At 29.0% G+C, this 22204-nt stretch overlaps 1 protein-coding gene across 4 annotated transcripts in view; it reads right to left on the bottom strand.

The window, feature by feature from the left end:
• LOC149958979 (CUGBP Elav-like family member 1) overlaps positions 1-22204 on the bottom strand; it is a 570682-nt gene that overhangs the window by 538354 nt on the left and 10124 nt on the right. For all 4 annotated transcript variants that reach the window (XM_090166351.1, XM_090166352.1, XM_090166353.1 and 1 more), the window contains exon 2: positions 2965-3046. The gene's annotated coding sequence lies outside the window, so the exon portion shown is untranslated. The remainder of the gene's footprint in view (positions 1-2964; positions 3047-22204) is intronic.

The following is a 22204-nucleotide window of genomic DNA, read 5'->3' as shown; positions in this document are numbered from 1 at the left end:
CACCGTGGCGTAAAGGACCATATTTCATTTCACGGCGAGTTGAGCAGAGAATAAATTGTATTTTGAGCTCGTAGCGCCCCCCGAATATGCTAAAGTTGGGCTTTCCGGCGAGCTATAAATCTCGCGAATAATTGGTTTTCGTCTAGAATGAGACTAGAATGTTAAATAACGTATCTTTTCGTGGAAAGCTTGCTCGGACCTTCGACGAAAAATTTAAATACGTTTCTTAATATGTGTTATCAAGAACCTATTCGGAATGCTGAGAACCTACGAGATCAAACGTTTACAGAAACACTACCTAGACCAGAACAATAATAATAATAATAATAAATAATAATACTCAGCTAGGCCCAAGTCATCTATCGGCTTTTAATGCCTCAAACAGGTGACCGGGTTAAATTAAATAATAATAATAATAACAATAATAATAATAATAATAATAATAATAATCAGCTAGGCCCAAGTTATCTAGCGGCATTTAATGCCTAAAACAGGTGACCGGGCTATATTAAATAATAATAATAATAATAATCAGCTAGGCCCAAGTCATCTAGCGGCTTTTAATGAATCAAACAGGTGACCGGGTTAAATTAAATAATAATAATAATAATAATAATAATAATAATAATCAGCTAATCCCAAGTCATCTAGCGGATTTTAATGCCTAAAACAGGTGACCGGGCTATATTAAATAATAATAATAATAATAATAATAATAATCAGCTAGGCCCAAGTCATCTAGCGGCTTTTAATGAATCAAACAGGTGACCGGGTTAAATTAAATAATAATAATAATAATAATAATAATAATAATAATAATAATAATAATAATAATAATAATAATCAGCTAAGCCCAAGTCATCTAGCGGATTTTAATGCCTAAAACAGGTGACCGGGTTAAATTAAATAATAATAATAATAATAATAATAATAATAATAATAATCAGCTAAGCCCAAGTCATCTAGCGGATTTTAATGCCTAAAACAGGTGACCGGGTTAAATTAAATAATAATAATAATAATAATAATAATAATAATAATAATCAGCTAGGCTAATACCCAATTCACCATCTTAGGCCTAAGTCATCGAGCGACTTTTAAAGCCTTTAATTCAGGTGGCTGGGTTACAATGCGTAGGAGGGTGGGGGCAAGCCCTGCAAGCCACGCGAGCCAACAGCTCCCTACACTAACTATTACCGTTAACCTCAACAAGTTTTTATGGAAGGGGAAACCGAAGAGCTCGCCGGAAAACCCCTTAAATCAGTGGGAAGCGAACTTGCAAACTCAACGCAGCAAAGCAAGTGTCGGCTCGACGTCCAGTAGCTATTTTTTCAACAGATGTCGCTATTGTCGACATCAAAACAAGATAATTGTGCTATATTTTGACCCAAAAGGCGGTACTTATAGGTACACCTCGCGTTGATTGGATCGTTTGTAAATTGGTCAATAACTGAAATTACAGAAATTATAAACCATATTTTTCATCGGATATATAATTTAGTTTAAATTCTACTAAATAGAGTATAATTTGTCTAAATATAACACTCTACAATGGCTCTCTGACGACGTTATCATTTGGCTATTTTGAATGTTAGCGTCCTTTGTCATTAGTAGATGGCACCACGGTCTCCAGTAAAGTCGCTTTTTCCCCGGCTTTTTCGAAGAATCGGATAGATTCATGGCCATCTCTAATAACAGGGGCCATTTCATAATACAGGTGGCTATGATAGAGCCGACAGTTGCTTTAAAGCTTTCGATATTTACGGCGAAATGTGTTCTCATGAAAGTAGGAATTTTTTTCTAAAAACGTCCTATCTCGGATTAGCAGCTCATTTTTACGTCGGAAAAAATCTTACAAAAACTGTGAAGTATATATGATCCCGAATTGCAACCTCGCGGGACAAGAACCACTATCTTAAGCAAACACACGCTCTCGAAAGCGCCAACAGAAAACCTAATCCCTTACTATAACAAAACATGTAGTCCATTTTTAAGAAACGCGCTTCCAAAAATATTAACACCTATTTTATTTTTATATTTGTTTATTTCGCACGTGCAGAACGCCCGGTCAAAAATATATAAATTTAAAAATATACAGGGTGTCCACTAAAAACCAAAAATTATAAATAACTGAAAAACAATTTTTTTTTAAATTTCACATTTCTATGGAACATTCTTCGTGCAGGGGGACAGTTACTAGAATGACCTTGAACCATGTCTTCAAGGTCATTCAAAAACTATCTCGAGAACGGTTGGGTTTACGGATTTAGTTCCAATTAAAAAGTTGTTGCTCGCCATATTATTAGTTCAAATAACTTTGGTTTGACCAAATTTGACCAATCAGAAGGCGAGAAATTGCAGTTTTGCGAGAAAGAATAATTTCAATTGAAATGTTGAACGAGCTCAAGCGTATATCGTAGCCGACGGTGGCATAATTGAACCGTTGTAAACTATTCAGTATTTATTTGATTAAGTCATATTAAAACTAATCAGATTATTTTATTATCAAACACTTAATTCATTACTCTTCAATTTATCGGCTTCTGATTGGTCAAATTTGAACTAATAATATGGTGAGCAGCAACTTTCAAATTGGAACCAAATCCGTAAACACAACGGTTCTCGAGATAGATTTTAAATGACCTTGAAGACATGGTTCAAGGTCATTCAATATTACACTAGTAAATGTGGTGCCTTGGGTATTAGCCTAGCTGATTATTAAAAAGATAATGTCCCCCCTGCAGAGGAATGTTCCAAGAAATTTGAAATTAAAAAAAAAACGTTGTTCAGTTATTTATCATTTTTCGTTTTTTAGTGGACACCATGTATATTAAAACCTAAAGAATCTTCTAGCGCGCACGTTTTAATTTTTAATTTTTTATTTTATTCCTCTTTTAATTTCGCACGTGCAGAACGCCCAGCAAAAAAAAGCAAAGCGAAAAATAGATTAAAAAATGTACATACGGTTTTTTTTTTAAATGTTGTTGTTGTTGAAGAAAAGTTAGAGAGGTTCCTTGTAGACAGGACACCAGAGATTAACGATCACCTGGTGGATAAATAAATAACCAATTAGGTTTAAAAACAATTTAAAATTTTAATTAGGTTTCTGAAAACGGTTGAGTCTACCTTCCAGCCCTGCGTTCACACACTCGAGAACATATTTATGTAACTGAGAATGGTTTAGTCTAACTTCCACTCCCCTACAGATGGCGCTACTGTTTCAATTTACAATGCGATTTACAGTCTGGCCAAGGTAGTAATAAGCGTATAATTACGTTCCAAATAATGGAATGTAAATAGACACTTACATACCTCCATAAGTGTATAACAGGATTGTCACAGTTTTTTCACATTCAAATTTCCTGACTTTTCCAGGTTTTCCCTGACCAATTCCGGACATTTTCCCTGACTTATTTTGTGCGAAACTTTTGAATTTTTTACCGTAAATTTTAGTTTAGGTTTTCTATTTGCAACCTAAATTAAATTCCCTGACATTTTCCTGACTTTTAGACTAATTTTTAAAATTCCCTGACATTTCCCTGATTTTTAGACTAATTTTTAAAATTCCCAGACATTTCTCTGATTTTTAGACTAATTTTTAAAATTCCCAGACATTTCTCTGATTTTTAGACTAATTTTTAAAATTCCCAGACATTTCTCTGATTTTTAGACTAATTTTTAAAATTCCCAGACATTTCTCTGATTTTTAGACTAATTTTTAAAATTCCCAGACATTTCTCTGATTTTTAGACTAATTTTTAAAATTCCCAGACATTTCCCTGATTTTTAGACTAATTTTTAAAATTCCCAGACATTTCCCTGATTTTTAGACTAATTTTTAAAATTTCCAGACATTTCCCTGATTTTTAGACTATTTTTTAAAATTCCCAGACATTTCCCTGATTTTTAGACTAATTTTTAAAATTCCCAGACATTTCTCTGATTTTTAGACTAATTTTTAAAATTCCCAGACATTTCTCTGATTTTTAGACTAATTTTTTAAAATTCCCAGACATTTCTCTGATTTTTAGACTAAGTTTTAAAATTCCCAGACATTTCCCTGATTTTTAGACTAATTTTTAAAATTCCCAGACATTTCCCTGATTTTTAGACTAATTTTTAAAATTCCCAGACATTTCCCTGATTTTTAGACTAATTTTTAAAATTTCCAGACATTTCCCTGATTTTTAGACTATTTTTTAAAATTCCCAGACATTTCCCTGATTTTTAGACTAATTTTTAAAATTCCCAGACATTTCTCTGATTTTTAGACTAATTTTTAAAATTCCCAGACATTTCTCTGATTTTTAGACTAATTTTTTAAAATTCCCAGACATTTCTCTGATTTTTAGACTAAGTTTTAAAATTCCCAGACATTTCCCTGATTTTTAGACTAATTTTTAAAATTCCCAGACATTTCCCTGATTTTTAGACTAATTTTTAAAATTCCCAGACATTTCTCTGATTTTTAGACTAATTTTTAAAATTCCCAGACATTTCTCTGATTTTTAGACTAATTTTTAAAATTCCCAGACATTTCTCTGATTTTTAGACTAAGTTTTAAAATTCCCAGACATTTCTCTGATTTTTAGACTAATTTTTAAAATTCCCAGACATTTCTCTGATTTTTAGACTAAGTTTTAAAATTCCCAGACATTTCCCTGATTTTTAGACTAATTTTTAAAATTCCCAGACATTTCCCTGATTTTTAGACTAATTTTTAAAATTCCCAGACATTTCTCTGATTTTTAGACTAATTTTTAAAATTCCCAGACATTTCCCTGATTTTTAGACTAATTTTTAAAATTCCCAGACATTTCCCTGATTTTTAGACTAATTTTTAAAATTCCCAGACATTTCTCTGATTTTTAGACTAATTTTTAAAATTCCCAGACATTTCCCTGATTTTTAGACTAATTTTTAAAATTCCCAGACATTTCTCTGATTTTTAGACTAATTTTTAAAATTCCCAGACATTTCCCTGATTTTTAGACTAATTTTTAAAATTCCCAGACATTTCTCTGATTTTTAGACTAATTTTTAAAATTCCCAGACATTTCCCTGATTTTTAGACTAATTTTTAAAATTCCCAGACATTTCCCTGATTTTTAGACTAATTTTTAAAATTCCCAGACATTTTCAGGAATTCAAGGTTTTCCAGGTACCATAATTACTTTATCAGTAGGTGAAAAATGTTTGGGTGTACAATTTGTTTGGTGTGTACATCTATTTGAAATTCAACCAATGAAATTAAGCTATTCCATAACGTCACTAACGCGGGAACTTTGAAAGATTTGACACGTCGTCTGCTGACTTACTAACATTGTTCTTATCGAAATACCAGACATGAATAATTTTTACAGACAAATTTAAAAATTTCGTATAAATCACATTATAGCAGACAACTAAATCGTGAGCCTTCGTGTGATCAATTGCTGTACTATTGCGACCCACAAAAATTGGCAAAATGTGATCAGCGTAATTTTCCAGCAATAAAATTCCAGTCTGATACGCTTTAAATTGTGGAACTGACACACTTATGACTAAAGATAATTATAAACTTATGATACTACCAATAATAATAATAATAATAATAATAATAATAATAATAATAATAATAATAATAATAATAATAATAATAATAATAATTTTTTTCATCATATATTTAGCTCATTCACTGTTACAGCGTTGCCACACTCTTAAATTTTATCGCTCTAAAATGAGTCGAACCCGCCCAACAATGAAAAATGCATATAATAAAAATTATCGGTAAAAGTTCTCTATTTGCGCTACCAAAACAAACAGCATTTGGATACTATAATAGCGCTTAATACTTTTTCGTAAACACGGGAACGAAATCTCCAATATTATGTTACGGACAATAATATTTGTACATCCTTTAAAAACAAAAATATTTTAAGGGCGGGGAGAAACCGTCGCCTAGCAACCGAGAGCGGTATTATTCCCGCGGAGAGCTCCTCGCTCGCGTCTCCAGATTATGGGACGAAGTCGCCATCTAGGTTGAAAAATCGGAACTACTACCCTTATTATTTTGCACGATGAATAAAAAATAACGATAAAAAAATATCTTGCAAAAGTGGCTTTACTGCGATTTTAACACGCGCTACGACAAACAAAGAAAAGTACTGGGAAAATAAAAAACATTAAGTGTATCGCCAAGGCTTAGATATCAGCTTTAGAGTTCGTGTAAAATATATATTTTTATCCTAGCTATGCCTCTTTAGGCACTTTATCAATGCACGAATGAGCGCGAGCTCTCTCTCTCTTTTCAGTCGATGCGCTGGCGTCACCTAGGAACGACAGACCGAAATACAAATGGCGCGAAAAAAAAATAGGTAAGCTCCAGACGAAAGCCCGCGCGATTTTGCTTTTAAAAAAAAGGCCTAACAGCTCAAGCCAAGTCCTGGCGTGAAATACGTATATTTCTTGACTTTTCTTTACGGAACTCGCAACCAAGGCTTATTTTAGAGATTTTTTTAACACAAATACGCATCGAAGCGTTAGTGACTGGATTTTCGCAGAACTTTATAGCTAGTCAGTTAAAATATTCTTTAATAAAGTATATTTATATCTTCTCGGAGAGATTTTTATAGCTCCCCCAAAAATTGCTGATACTGCAATTCCTTCTCAATATGTCTTTTGAGACGATGTTAACATTTAAATACCTTAGGCCAAAAAAATCCCTAAGAAGTTATTAAGATAACGGTTTTATAGGATTGATAGGTACCAGTATTTTAAAATAATTGATCTCTACGTAAATTTCGCTTGGATATTCAATAGGTGTTTTTACAAAAGATCGGTGGTCACGTGTTTTCAGTAAGTTTGCGTCACTACGGTCAAAATGAAATCTCGAAGTTGGCCGATAATTTAGTGTCGTCCGCTATTTAAGACAAGGCTTACCTGTCGTTTAGTTTAACAGTAAAGTGAAAGTTCTAACTGTTATAGAAGATTATTTATTGTTGCTGAGTATTTTATATCTTTCAAGGTTAGTAAATAAAAAATAACTAAAACCAGACTACCTTATAATATACATAACAAATAAAAAGATATTTTTAATACAACCCTAGCCTTTATTTATCTATTTGTAACGCTGTTAATATGTAAAACTAAAATTGTCTATACGCGGGCCTTAGTATCAGCAGCCGGATCTTAGCAGACGATGCCTTGCTCAAACATACTGAATTCCCATGAGCCTCTATAGCGAAAATCTTTTGTAGAACCACCTATAAGGCTCAACGCCAAAGATAGCCAGGAATTGTTCAGTCGAAAATGTGGCGCCATCTAGAGATTGATTACTGAACTGTCAATTCCCAACTCTCGAGATTTTCAGAACTAGCGTCTGTTAAATAATGGTTCAGTAACGAATTTAGAGATGGCGGTAGTGTACAAAATGTCACTGTTATGATAGAAATTAATATTAGAATGAATATCTAGTATATTTTAACAAGTTAATGTGGACTTTTATCACCATTTCCTAAAATTGTTTTTCTAACTTTTACTGAAAACTTTTAAATAAATCAACCATTTCTTTAAATTATGACATTTCCAGCATTTCTTAAAACAATGACATTTTTCAAATTTCTGAAAATTCCGACTTTTTTGTATTTGGTAAAAGTTAACTGTTATTTTTTTTTAATTATGACTTTTTAACCAATTTTTAAATTTTTAACCATTTTTTGAAAATTTCCCTTTTTAACTATTTCTTAAAATTCAGTTTTTAAACAATTTCTGGAAATTTTAACAATTTTTTTTAAATTCCACTTTTTAACCAATTTTTTTAAATCCCACTTTATAACCCATTATTTAAAATTCCACTTTTTAACAAATTTTTTAAAATTCAATTTTTTTACCAATTCTTGAAAATGTCCCTTTTAACCAATTTAAGAAAATAACGTTTTCACCATTTCTTGAAAATGCCTTTTATTAACCAATTTTTTAAATTTCACTATTTAACCAAGAATGTATTTATTTATACTCAGAGAGAATGAATATGTCGAGATTATTTTTAGCGTTTCTCCAATTCCACCCGTTGGGGCCCCCGGTATGCTCCTCCGCTTTAATAAAATCAAATAATACTGCAATCTCATTGGTTCTTAAAAATTACGTTTTTCGACGCGATTAACGCTGCAGCGAGGACGCAAAAAATAAGACCGCCTCCTTCCCCCCCCCCCCTTAGCGCGACGGGGTTAGGGGCTCAACGTGTCCGTCGATAGTCTCGACATATTCATTCTCCCTGAGTATAAATAAATACATTCTTGATTTAACCATAACTTGAAAATGCCCTTTTTAACCAATTTAAGAAAATAACTCATTCACCATTTCTTGAAAATGTCTTTTATTAACCAATTTTTTAAATTTAACTATTTAACTATTTCTTGAAAATGCCCTTTTAACCGATTCTTGATAATGTCCTTTTTTAACCAATTTAGGAAAATAACTTTTTCACCATCTCTTGAAAATGGCTTTTATTAACCAATTTTTTAAATTTCACTTTTTAACCATTTCTTGAAAATGTCCGTTTTTAAAAAAATTTTAAAAATTACGAATTCTTAACATTTCTTCAAATTCCCTCACAATATCGACATTCCTGAAAATGTGGAAATTTTCAGCATTCTTTTAAATTCCCTAAAATTTCCAGCATTCTTTTAAATTCCCTAAAATTTTCAGCATTCTTTTAAATTCAATAAAAATTTCAGCATTCTTTTAAATTCCCTAAAATTTCCAGCATTCTTTTAAATTCCCTAAAATTTCCAGCATTCTTTTAAATTCCCTAAAATTTCCAGCATTCTTTTAAATTCCCTAAAATTTTCAGCATTCTTTTAAATTCAATAAAAATTTCAGCATTCTTTTAAATTCCCTAAAATTTCCAGCATTCTTTTAAATTCCCTAAAATTTCCAGCATTCTTTTAAATTCCCTAAAATTTCCAGCATTCTTTTAAATTCCCTAAAATTTCAGCATTCTTTTAAATTCCCTAAAATTTCCAGCATTCTTTTAAATTCCCTAAAATTTCCAGCATTCTTTTAAATTCCCTAAAATTTCAGCATTCTTTTAAATTCCCTAAAATTTCAGCATTCTTTTAAATTCCCTAAAATTTCCAGCATTCTTTTAAATTCCCTAAAATTTTCAGCATTTCATGAAATTCCCTGAGGAGGATATGATACCAGAGAAAACCGTTTAGACTGAAGCTATAAAAGTGCGATAAGCCATCTGCGACTAATAAGAATTAAATTTAACAGCGGGCCATAAATTCGTCTGTTTGAAAAGGGAGAGACCTTTGTATTCAGTTTCGTCGACGTCATCCCCGCTAGGAGGCGAAGGAGTTTCCGTAAATAAATACTACTCAACCTACCCGAAAACCTATTCTTGGATTTTAACGCCTCGTTTTAAGGACACACCGAATTTTCCAACTATAAAATGGTCCCAAAAACCGGATTTTCAGCGACTTAATTTAAATCCGTTTACGTAGTTACTATGGAAACCGAAAGACCAGTTTTTTCTTGTTTGTAGTAGTTGATTTATTAATTTAATTGATTTTTATTTTATTTCTTTATTTTACTGATTTTTTAATTTAATTTATTTTACTAAAGCAATGACATTTTAAAATTATCGATTGGATTTAAAGCTATAAAATTTTAAAATAATTGATTTAATTTAAAGTAATGACAAAAAATTGTGAAATTTAAATCAAGGACAGTTCCAGAAATGGATTTGATTTAAATCAATGACAGTTCAAGAAATGGATTTGATTTAAATCAATGACAGTTCAAGAAATGGATTTGATTTAAATCAATGACAGTTCAAGAAATATATTTGATTTAAATCAATGATTTTTAGAAAAAATCTTTTGGATTTAGATCACAGATTTTTTGAAAAATCGTGGAATTTTATATCAATTATTTAATAACGAATTAAATAACTTTTTTAAAACTAAACAATCCTAGTAAATACTTCAGAGCATATTTAAATCAGAATTATAAACCTAATTTCAGGGTTGGCAATTTTTTAGATTTTTAAAAAAAAATCAATTTAATCGATTTTTTTATTTAAATCGGATTTTTATTGATTTAAATCGGATTTTTATTGATTTATTTGATTTTAATTAAAATTTCAAAGTTTTATATAATTTAGTATCATAATTTTACCTAAAACAAATGTTTTAATTTTTAAAGACTAATATGTATAATGAATTTATTAAAATTAAGCTAATAATCATATAGAAGTTTTAATTTTTTTAAAACCTATTTTGATACTTTACAAAAAATGCAACATTAGGGGGAAGTACGAGAAAGATTATATTTAAACCTAAATTATAGCAATTGGCGAGGTTTTTTCTCTTTCAAAAATACTTTATGAAAATATATTTAAATCGCGATTTAAATCGTGATTAAAATCAAGTTGATTTAAATCAGGCAACCCTGCCTAATTTACAAGCTTTCTACGCCCCCCCCCCCCCCCTATCTGATAAATCTGAAAAGAGGTTCATTAACTTTAAAAAAGCATTAAGTAAAGTTTACTTCATTAAAAACCGCTTTCGACGGCTAAAAATGTTTCCTCAAAACGCCGGCAGATGTCGCTAGCGTTTAAGGTAGCGCGCGAGAATCGATAAAGACCGCGAGCTCCAGTCTTCACTTTCTACCCTCACCTAACACTAACTCCCCGCTTATAATACGATCAACAAAGCCTTCGTCCGTTGTGCCAAGTGATTTCCATTACAAAAATTTATTAAAAACAAACGCCACCCCGCATTTCCTTTTATAGTCGCGGATTGGGTAAAGTTAGTAAAGTAACGTTAATAGAACGCTACCGGGTAGAACGCTAGGTATTTTCTATATAAATTCTTAATATTTACGGGAGGTTAGCTTGGCCGCTAGGCATCGGGTACTTTAAGGGGCCACCTGTTAGCTCGCCTGCAATGGCGGATTGAGACCCCCGGAGACTTTTAAAATTCGGCCCGGCAACAAGTGGTAAGGACAGCTTTACCACTCTCGACCATTTATAAATTTTCGTTTCATTTTTAAACCATGCTCTAATATTAGCAGACAGCTCAGACTAAAATTGAAATTCTTTATAGCATAAGTAACATAATAACTATAAGTAGACACCAGGATTGTTGACTTTTTAAATTAAAAAGAAGTATTGGATTGAAATAGGATTTTATTTTATTTAAATTGAATTTTATTTAATATAAATTGAATTTTATTTAAATTGAATTTTATTTTATTTAAATTGAATTTTATTTAATTTAAATTGAATTGAATTGAATTTAAATTAAATTGAATTGAATTTAAATTGAATTGAATTTAATTTAAATTGAATTTTATTTAATTTAAATTGAATTTTATTTAATTTAAATTGAATTTTATTTAATTTAAATTGAATTTTATTTAATATAAATTGAATTGAATTTAAATTGAATTGAATTGAATTGAATTGAATTTAAATCGAATTGAAATTGAATTGATTGAATTTAAATCGAATTTGAATTGATTTTTAATCGTTAATTAAGAATGTGAGTGCAGCGGTAACTCAAACCACAATTTAATTAAATTTAATTTATAATTTAAAACTTGATTTAGGATTAGTTTTCTCTGAATCTTGATGGAAATTAAATGGATTTAAATCCGACCGCACGGTAGAAATATCTACTACGAGTTATTGTCGAAGAGTAAGTTGCAAATAGATTATCGGAATAGAAATGAAACTACTTGATATTTTTCTGGTTCATTTGATCGTGGGATTTCCGAAAATGTAACTCACTTGATGAAATACCGTCATTAAGTTTATTTAAAATTAAAATTCGAACGATAATTTTCAAGCTCCTAGTTTGTGACGTCATTGACTACGGTTTTGTATAAATTATTCCCACTGCCTATGGTAGATTATAAAGTTCCCACTATCCTACCAAGATGATTCTTGTAAGCACTAAATTCAGTAGTAGAATCCCATAATTCTAAAGGAGATTTTTCGGAATCAGTAGCATCTACATTTTGCATCCAAGCCTAAACTCAATGTTGGGGATAGCGACCAATGTGAAATCACGTGCAGTAAATGACGTCAATCACCACGTTAAAATTCAAATTGTTTTGGAATTCTACAAATTACTTCACTTCTAATTAACTACGAAACGAAAAGCAACGAAACTTTATATTTGGGTATTTTAAACGTACGCGCTTCGTTTAATAACAAAATTAAGGCGGTAACAAATAATAAGCAACTTACTCTTTAAGAAAACTATGGTTGCTATAGCAACAGAGATAGGCGTAAAGGTTCAATTTTCCGCCTCTCGACCAATCTCGCGAAATGTTTTGATTTGAACCCTCGAAGCTAGACGTACGGTTTGGGATAACGTTAATACAGATTCAGTCGACGTTTCAAACGGCAACGTCCGCGCTTAACCTCCCCCGATAAACACCTGACGTAATTCCAAGTGCGTGACAGGTTAATTGACCGTGACAAAAAAAAAGATTTTGCTCAAAGTTTAACGTTTGTTAACAATGCAGCCTGGTGACATTTTTTAGGATGGTCACAATATTTTTATATTCAAATATCCTGACTATTATACGAAATTTGTTCCTTTTATATTTTACTTTTATCTGCAGGGTTGCCACAATATTTTCAGATTAAAATTCCCTGTTTTCCATGACCGTTTTTTTCTTACTTTTTAAAACCAAAATTAGACAATGTTTAGCTTTATATTTTACTTTTATTAAAAGTTTATAAATTGAAATAAACCTAAAATCAATAAAATTCTATTTAAATTTAATAAAAAAATCAATTAAAATTCATAAAAATTAATTTTAAATCAAATCATAAAAATTAATTTTAAATCAAATCAAAAAAATTAACCACTCTGATTTAAAGAATTAAAATAAATTAAACGTCTTATAGGAAAAATAGGATTATTTTAATACATTTTTAGAATTATACAGGACGCAAAAATTGGATTATATAGGTTAATATGCGAGTAAAATTTCTCAAAATAAGATTTCTATAGAATAATATGCGAGTAAAATTTCTCAAAAATAGATTTATAAAGGATAATATGTGATTGAAATTTCTCAAAAATAGGATTATATAAGATATTTCTTAAAATAGGATTATATAGAAGAATAATTTCTCAAAAATAGGATTATATAAGATGTTTCTTAAAATAGGATTATATAGAAGAAAAATTTCTAAAAAATAGGACTATATAGGATAAAATGGGAGTAATGCACATTTCAGGTAAAAAATGCAATAATGCTTTAAAAATACTATAAATCGCCTTCATAAAAAATTTCCAGGGTTGCCACAGTTTTTTCACAATCAAATTCCCTGACTTTTCCAGGTTTTCCCTGACTTATTTTGTGCCAAGAATTTGTATTTTTTAACCCATATTTTAGTACAAGTTTCCTATTTGCAACCGAAAATAAATTCCCCGACATTTCCCTGATTTTTGGACTAATTTTTAAAATTCCCTGATTTTTATACCCATATTCAAATTCCCTGACTTTTCCAGGAATTCCAGGTTTTCCAGATACCATGTCAACCCTGATTTCGATATAAATGACTTTTATCTGACCTGGGGCACCTTGATATTTATAGTAATACGATTTGGAATCTACTCCCTTTAAGATAAAGGAATGAGAAAACGAACACGTGACCAAAACTGTAAAATTTGCTTGCAGTGTTGACGATAGAAAATTCGGTCGTCATGGTAACGTTTTAAGTTTTTCTTTGTTATCTCCTAATTATCAACTTTCTATGGCCGACTGACAACAATGGAATATTGACTTGGGGAAATGTCTTGAAAAAACGGCGGTGGGGGGGGGGGCGGGTTCAAAGAGAAACGTGTACCTCTAATGAGCGTAGCATCGATTGTAGTGCCTGATCGATTAGCTCATCTATCAAATCGAACGACAGCGAAACATACAAAAGTTCAATCAATCGTTACTTTAAAAACTCAGGCAATTTCGGGATTTTGTTACAATTGAAATCTGACGGTTTTATACTTTTATTTAAATTTAAAATTTTTCGATTTTATTTAAATTTAAAATCAATATTTTATGTAAATTTCAAATTAATCAATTTTATTTAAATTTAAAATCAATATATTTTATGTAAATTTAAAATGAATAGATTTTATGTAAATGTAAAATTAATAGATTTTATGTAAATTTAAAATTAATGGATTTTATGAAAATTTAAAATTAATAGATTTTATGTAAATTTAAAATCAATAGATTTTGTGTAAATTTAAAATCAATAAATATCATGTAAATTTAAAATTAATAGATTTTATGTAAATTTAAAATCAATAGATTTCATGTAAATTTAAAATCAATAGATTTTATGTAAATTTAAAATAAATCAATTATATTTAAATAAAAAATGAATAATTTTATTTAAATTTAAAATAAATAGATTATATTTAAATAAAAATTAATAGATTTCATTTAAATTTAAAATTAATAGATTTTATTTATATTTCAAAGTAATAGATTTTATTTAAATTTAAAATTAATAGATTTATTTAAATTTCAAATTGATCGATTTATTTGAATTTCAAAATAATCGATTTTTTAAATTTCAAATTTATCGATTTTATTTAAATTTCAAATTGATAGATTTCAAATTAACCGATTTTTATATTTCAAATTAACCGATTTTATTTACATTTCAAATTTATCAATTTTACTTAATTTTCAAATTAATTGATTTTATTTAAATTTCAAAATAATCCATTAAACAATTGAAATTAATCAATTTTAAAAATTAAAATTAAAATTAATCGATTTTAAAAATTGAAATCATTTGATTATTATAGTTCAATTAAAATGATTTTTCATACCAATCTCTTCTTAGTCAAATTCAGATCAACCTTATTTGATAAAAATCAAATCAAACACCTTTTTCAATTTAAACCAACCTAATTTTTTTAAATCAAATCTATCAATTTTTTTAAGTTTTAAATCAACCGATAAATTTGTAAATTCAAATTAATAAATTATTTGTAATTACCATCAGTCACTTGATTTTTTAAGTTATATAGCAGAATATAAAATTATGTTAAATCCAATGTTACATTATATTATAAAACATTATATTGCGTAAAATAAAACCACTAAAGCCGAGGCCAATAATTAACACTTTGTCACAGGGTTGCCGACAATTAAAAAAAAAACATTCCGGTAGCTACAAACGAAGCGGTTGACGAAGTTAATTAAAACCTTTAATTAATGAGGTTTGAAAGGGAGCGATTAGAGCTAGGACTCAAAGCCTTAAGAAAAAATTAATATTCTCCATTAAAAAAAGCAAAATAAAAAAATTGGGATTTAATAGGATACCAAGTCATTGTTTTAAAATACTTTTTCAATAGCACGACTACGCCTATATTTGAAACAGGCAAACTGGAAACTCAACACCTTCGGGGGAAACAATTTTAAAACAATTATATTTCTTAACAAGTTGGCAAGCTTGACAAAATATACTGTATCCGTGGTTCTGCGGTAGAACGCTCACCTGTCGTTCAAGAGGGCTCGGGTTCGAATCCCGGCCGATTAAAATATTATACTTCACCCAATGACAAAAAACCTTTTCCCTGATTCTAAGAAACTGCGTACGCAGTGATTACCCTTTGCCTCGAAAATGCAGGCCTGACAGACAGACCCACAGACAGACACGGTGGTTGTATAACCCCTCCTAGGGTACAAAGTCCCCTCGGAGAGATAAAAAGGGCTTTGATACTGAAATTAAGCGGCTGACGTGGTGAACGCCAACCTCGAACGTCCAGGATAGGTTTGCCAGGCCATAACTCTTCGGCGTTATTGAAGCTTAACTTAACCTCTATTGGAGACAATGGTATTCATTTCTTGAAAACGTGGAAATATTTTATTATAATTTGGTAAATATTTTGAAAAAATAAACCAGTTTAAACGCTCCAAATTATATTATTCAAACATAATTTAGAATAAAACTTCGTTACCCGAGTTATTCAAAGCATAGTAACTTGGAAATATCAGCTTTTAAGAAAGTCGAATTTAATGTAATATTATTTATATATTCTAATATCAGTCTAAAATATTTATTGAAGATTGTATCAATATTTGGGTCCAATTAAAAATCATAAATATTTTAAAGGTGGTAAATAATACGGTTAATATCAGCCTAAAATATTTATTGAAGATTGAATCAATATTTTGGTCCAATTAAAAATCATAAATATTTTGAAGGTCGTAAATAATACGGTTAATACCGTTATGGTATAAATTACTAAGTTACCTTCAATTATTTACTTAATTAAAATTCAAAGTTTGCAATGCCATATTTTTCGGGCGGGTTTTGCCTCTTGAAACCTTACCGTTGCCTAGGCAACAGGGTCCAGATACGAGCTAACCTAGCGGCCAGAATTGGCGAACTAAATTGCCAGAAATAAACTGAAGAAATTTCGCGTGCACCGGCCTTTATAATAACGTACTATTTGAAAACCACTAAATATTATTTATTATCAATATATTTGTAAATACCTTTATTTTCCAGTTGCACGGGTAGTATTAGAAAAAAAGGTAATTTCTTTTAAAATACAGTTTAAAGAAATTGAATTTTTTCTCACGAAAAATGAAAGATGCTAGAAAATAATTTAGCCTGTATTTTCCGCCTCAGAAGATAATACCCTAACCCTTCCTGATTACCCTGAGGCAACGAAGTGGATAAAAATTATTTTGATGAACTCGGAGATGTGAACCCGGGGGAGGTTGATAAGAACAATCTTATTAACAATTTTCCTCGATTGTAGACTTAAAAAACTCAAATCAAGTGATTTTGATAATTTTTCCAGAACAAATCAATTCATAACAAATTTAATTAAATTTCATTCAAGTAAATTTAAATTTTAGGTTGTTATTAATTACTTTGTCGAGAAAAAGGCCTAAAATATTAAAAATAAATAATATCAAATAAATATATTTTTTGATTAAAATAATACTATACATTTTATGATGAAAATTTTCTCATTAAATGAAACTTGTTATTATTAATGAACAGTTTTGTTTACGATGCAGTAGCAATCTCTTTAAACTATTCTCAAAATAAATAAGTTTATTTCAATTTTTTCAGACTTTTACAGAGTATTTACCCGAGGGGCTGATCACTCCGCCTAATCGGTGAACAGAGCCGTACCTTTGACTGTACTAATGGGATTAGGCGTAATATTTGAAGTCCCTGCCTTTGGCAGTGCTAATCTAAGCGTAATCCGGCGTAAATGGTGTACAAAATTTTAAGAAGTGGTTAGCCCCTCGGTATTACCTTAACTTTTTTTACCAAAATAAAAAAATCAAATAAAATTAAAAACTTAATATCAATCAAAAAACTCAATTTCAAGCAAAAAATCAAAATAAATTTAAATAAAAAACTCAATTTCCATAAAAAAAACTCAATTTCAAAATCAAATTAAATAAAAATTAATTAAAATAAAAAATGATTTAAAAAAGAAATGAATTTAAATAAAAATTGAATTTAAAAATAATGAATTTAAAAAATGAATTAAAAAAATTTAAATAAAAATAATTTAAATAAAAATTTATTTAAATAAAAAAATAATTTAAAAATCCAGAAAAATTCCCATCTAAATAAAAAAGCAATTTCAATTATTTTATAAAAATCAACAATCCTGCGAGCAAAATAAATGCGTGAAAAGTAGACTAGTACGTACTCAGCAACCTAAATAAGTTCTTAGCATTTAAAAGCAAATAAATTGAACAACGTTTTTGAGTGCCCTATAAAGTTTTATTTAAAATGTAAATAAAAACCGACTCGATTAGTTTCGGCTTTGCGTCTTACGCTGCCATCATCTTAGCATAATGTCACGGTTGGAACTAAGTCCTCCAACAATTGGAAGTACCCGTAATTTAAAGGGAATATAACCTGCAAAACCATCTTTATGGAAGACCCCTTCAATATTTAAAATTTCCCTGCACAGTGGCGCCAAACATTTCTAATGTCAAAGGCAAGAGCGGCCAAAGCTGCAAGCGTTGGTGTTCCACACCAAATACCTGAGGTTATATTCCCTTTAAGTGTTAATATTACAAAGATCCAGACCATAGATAAAATAACTTCGTATATAGATAGGAAACTTCATGTTGTAGAAGTGACGCCAGAATTTTGGCCGACATCTGGTGGTGGCACCCGAATAATATTATTTGGTGAAGTTCGCACTACTCGAAGTACGTACTAGAACCTTGGTGTAACCAAATATAATTTAAACTCGTACCCTAGATTCGAATCCTGAGAGCTTTCCCATGGACGGTTTTGTTACGAAGCGTTTACCCTTTCCCGGCACGTGACCTCCGAAAAATTGGGCTCCATCGGTTGCGGTAAGGGGCAAACCATGGAGCGAATTTGTTTCTGAGTTCCAGCGGGAAGTGGGTAAACGCTATCGGCAACGCGCGAGAGTGATTTCGAATCTAGGGTACGAGTTTAAATTATCTTTGCACGTGTAACGCAATCCCAATTGCAAAGGCTTAAACGAGCTATATGTATTTAAAGTACTTTTTCTTGAATTGAGAGCAAATTTTAAAAAATAGCAATAAAGAAATAGCATTCAGTAAAGATTTCAAGTTTGTTTTAAACGCTATTTCTGGTATATTTGAAGACATTTACCTTGCAAAATACGTTTATTCCCAAAACTCCAACCTAAAATTTCTCAATACGTTCTACGCTCTTGAGAACACAGCCAACTGGCGCAGTCACTAGATGTCAGGGCAATCTCGTGAGAGTCAGTTTGCCCCATTGAAGTTTCCTATCTATATACGAAGTTATTTTATCTATGATCCAGACACAGTGAAAATAAATAAGTCAATCATGACGTCAACCCTCGAGCGCTAGACACGTCGTTGTCATGGAAATATTTTATGGGCAGCCAGATTTTCAAAGCGAAATAAAATAAACGCTAATAAAATATTATAATAATATTGAAAAATTTCAAAAGTGAAATAAAATAAGCGCTATTAAAATATTATAATAATATTGAAAATTTTCAAAAGCGAAATAAAATAAACGCTAATAAAATATTATAATAATATTGAAAATTTTCAAAAGTGAAATAAAATAAGCGCTATTAAAATATTATAATAATATTGAAAATTTTCAAAAGCGAAATAAAATAAGCGATATTAAAATATAATAACATTGAAAAATTTCAAAAGCGAAATAAAATAAGCGCTATTAAAATATTATAATATTGAAAAATTTCAAAAGCGAAATAAAATAAGCGCTATTAAAATATTATAATATTGAAAATTTTCAAAAGTGAAATAAAATAAACGCTAATAAAATATTATAATAATATTGAAAAATTTCAAAAGTGAAATAAAATAAGCGCTATTAAAATATTATAATAATATTGAAAACTTTCAAAAGCGAAATAAAATAAGCGATATTAAAATATTATAATAATATTGAAAAATTTCGAAAGCGAAATAAAATAAACGCTAATAAAATATTATAATATAATTGAAAAATTTAAAAAGTGAAATAAAATAAGCGCTATTAAAATATAATAATAATATTGAAAAATTTCAAAAGTGAAATAAAATAAGCGCTATTAAAATATTATAATAATATTGAAAAATTTCAAAAGTGAAATAAAATAAACGCTAATAAAATATTATAATAATATTGAAAATTTTCAAAAGTGAAATAAAATAAAATAAGCGCTATTAAAATATTATAATAATATTGAAAATTTTCAAAAGCGAAATAAAATAAGCGCTATTAAAATATTATAATAATATTGAAAATTTTCAAAAGCGAAATAAAATAAGCGCTATTAAAATATTATAATAATATTGAAAATTTTCAAAAGCGAAATAATATAAGCGCTATTAAAATATAATAATATTGAAAAATTTCAAAAGCGAAATTATATAAGCGCTATTAAAATATTTTAATAATATTGAAAAATTTCAAAAGTGAAATAAAATAAACGCTAATAAAATATTATTGAAAAAAATTCGTGACGTCCTGCATTTCTGGAATAGCGAAATACGAGTTTTGGGGATTTGGAAACACGTTTCTCGAGTTATAATAATATTTGCGCCGACTTAAATAAGAAATTGTATAAAAGTGAAACCAGTTGAAAGGGATGCCGCCACAGGAAAATGAAATTGATACTATTTTCAAGCAATTCCAACAACCGATGTCGGGGTCTATAATAGGCTTACATTTTGGGATTAAATCGAATGTTTTAGAAAAATAATTTATTTAAATCAGCTATTTTACTTCAATGTAATTACGAAAATGTACGAACGTAGCAATGTCAATTTAAAGTTAATTTCAATTTCATTAAATTTATAATTAATAATTAAATTTTATGTGGATGAAATTATAATCACCTATTTTAATTTTCTAAGTAATTACGGAAATGTACGAAGGTTAGCTTTCTAGCAATGTAAATTCAGAGTAAACTAAGTTTAATTTTTAATTAATAAAATGTAACTAAGATTAAAATATAATCACCCATTATATTTCCATGTACGAAGGCAAGCTCTCTTTAAATGTCAATTCAATTAATTTTCAATTAAATTTAATGGAGATTAATATAAGTTAATAAAATTGCCTTTAAAAAAACCATAAAATCAATAAAAATCCAATTAATACCAAATAGATTTTATATATTTTTTTAAATTTGATAATAAGTGGAACTTTGAAATAACACAATTTATCGAAGTTAAAAATAATTTAAAATAGAGTTGGAATTTCTTAGATTTTTTTAGAAATTAGATATTAAAAATATTGTAAAAATGTTTATATTTTCAGTACTACCCAATTAAAAGCAACCGTAGTAAATTACAAATTAAAAAGGTTCATAAACAGGGTTAGTATTTTAAGGATGTTTAGAAAAAATAAATGGATTTTTTATGGAAATGTATTTTTTTATTTTTCGATTTTATTGATTTTTATTCAATTAATGGCTCTTTATTTTTAAGAAAAATAGGATTCATTTTGTCAATTTATACCGGACACAAAATTTTGATTTTAGAGCGTCGAATAGGACTAACATTATTTAAGTACAGGGTATTGTAAACTATCTTAAACTTAAACGACTAAAAAATTATGGATAATATACGATTTTACAGGACTTTTTCAAACTAATTAATAACGCGTTAATTACTTCAATTACTATTTAACAAAAAGTTTGTTCAGGTTCGCTTTAAAACGGAAAACGGTAACTAACTACAATATAAATTTCAAATTTTTATTTGAAAACGTTCAATTCTTAAAAATGTGTTTGTACAAAACGTTTATTTCTTAAAAATGTGTTTGTACCAAACGTTTAATTCTTAAAAATGTGTTTGTAGCAAACGTTTAATTTTTAAAATGTAGTTTGTACCAAACGTTTAATTCTTAAAAATATTGTACAACACGTTTAATTCTTAACAATGTCTGTACCAAACGTTTAATTCTTAACAATGTTTGTACCAAACGTTTAATTCTTAACAATGTTTGTACAAAACGTTTAATTATTAAAAATGTTTGTACAAAACGTTTAATTATTAAAAATGTTTGTACAAAACGTTTAATTCTTAAAATGTAGTTTGTACCAAACGTTTAATTCTTAAAAATGTGTTTGTACCAAACGTTTAATTCTTAAAAATGTTGGTACAAAACGTTTAATTCTTAAAATGTAGTTTGTACCACACGTTTAATTCTTAAAAATGTGTTTGTACAAAACGTTTAATTCTTAAAATGTAGTTTGTACCAAACGTTTAATTCTTGAAAATGTGTTTGTATAAAACGTTTAATTATATTGTTGTCGGAATATCCGTTTGAAATTTTGACTTTGTAAAAATAACCATTTAAAATCATCATATTAAAAAAACATTTACAAAAAAGCATTCAAAACATTTAAGGGGTCTTTTAAAGGTCGCACTATAAACCAGGAAACAACATTTTTGATAAAACCCGCAACCTTCAAAAAATAATGATATTTCCAACAAAAACATTCGTAATGATCGGAAAAGGTTCGCGGGGACAAAGATCTAAATCTAATTATAATTTGGCGCGCAATTATTCGAGTTCGTGAAAGGTGGATAAAAAGTTCATGTACTTATTTTCGGGGCGATAATGCACCTGTTCAAAGCACGAACGTAATTATGTTATACCATAAGTAACATAATAATAATAAGTATGACAATTAACGAGATT

This window comes from Leiobunum rupestre, chromosome 2 (assembly GCF_980474605.1).
Source record: "Leiobunum rupestre chromosome 2, qqLeiRupe1.1.hap1, whole genome shotgun sequence".
NCBI lineage: Eukaryota > Metazoa > Arthropoda > Arachnida > Opiliones > Sclerosomatidae > Leiobunum > Leiobunum rupestre.
Note: the sequence above shows the minus strand (reverse complement) of the source record. Positions and strands in the feature narration are given on the sequence as shown.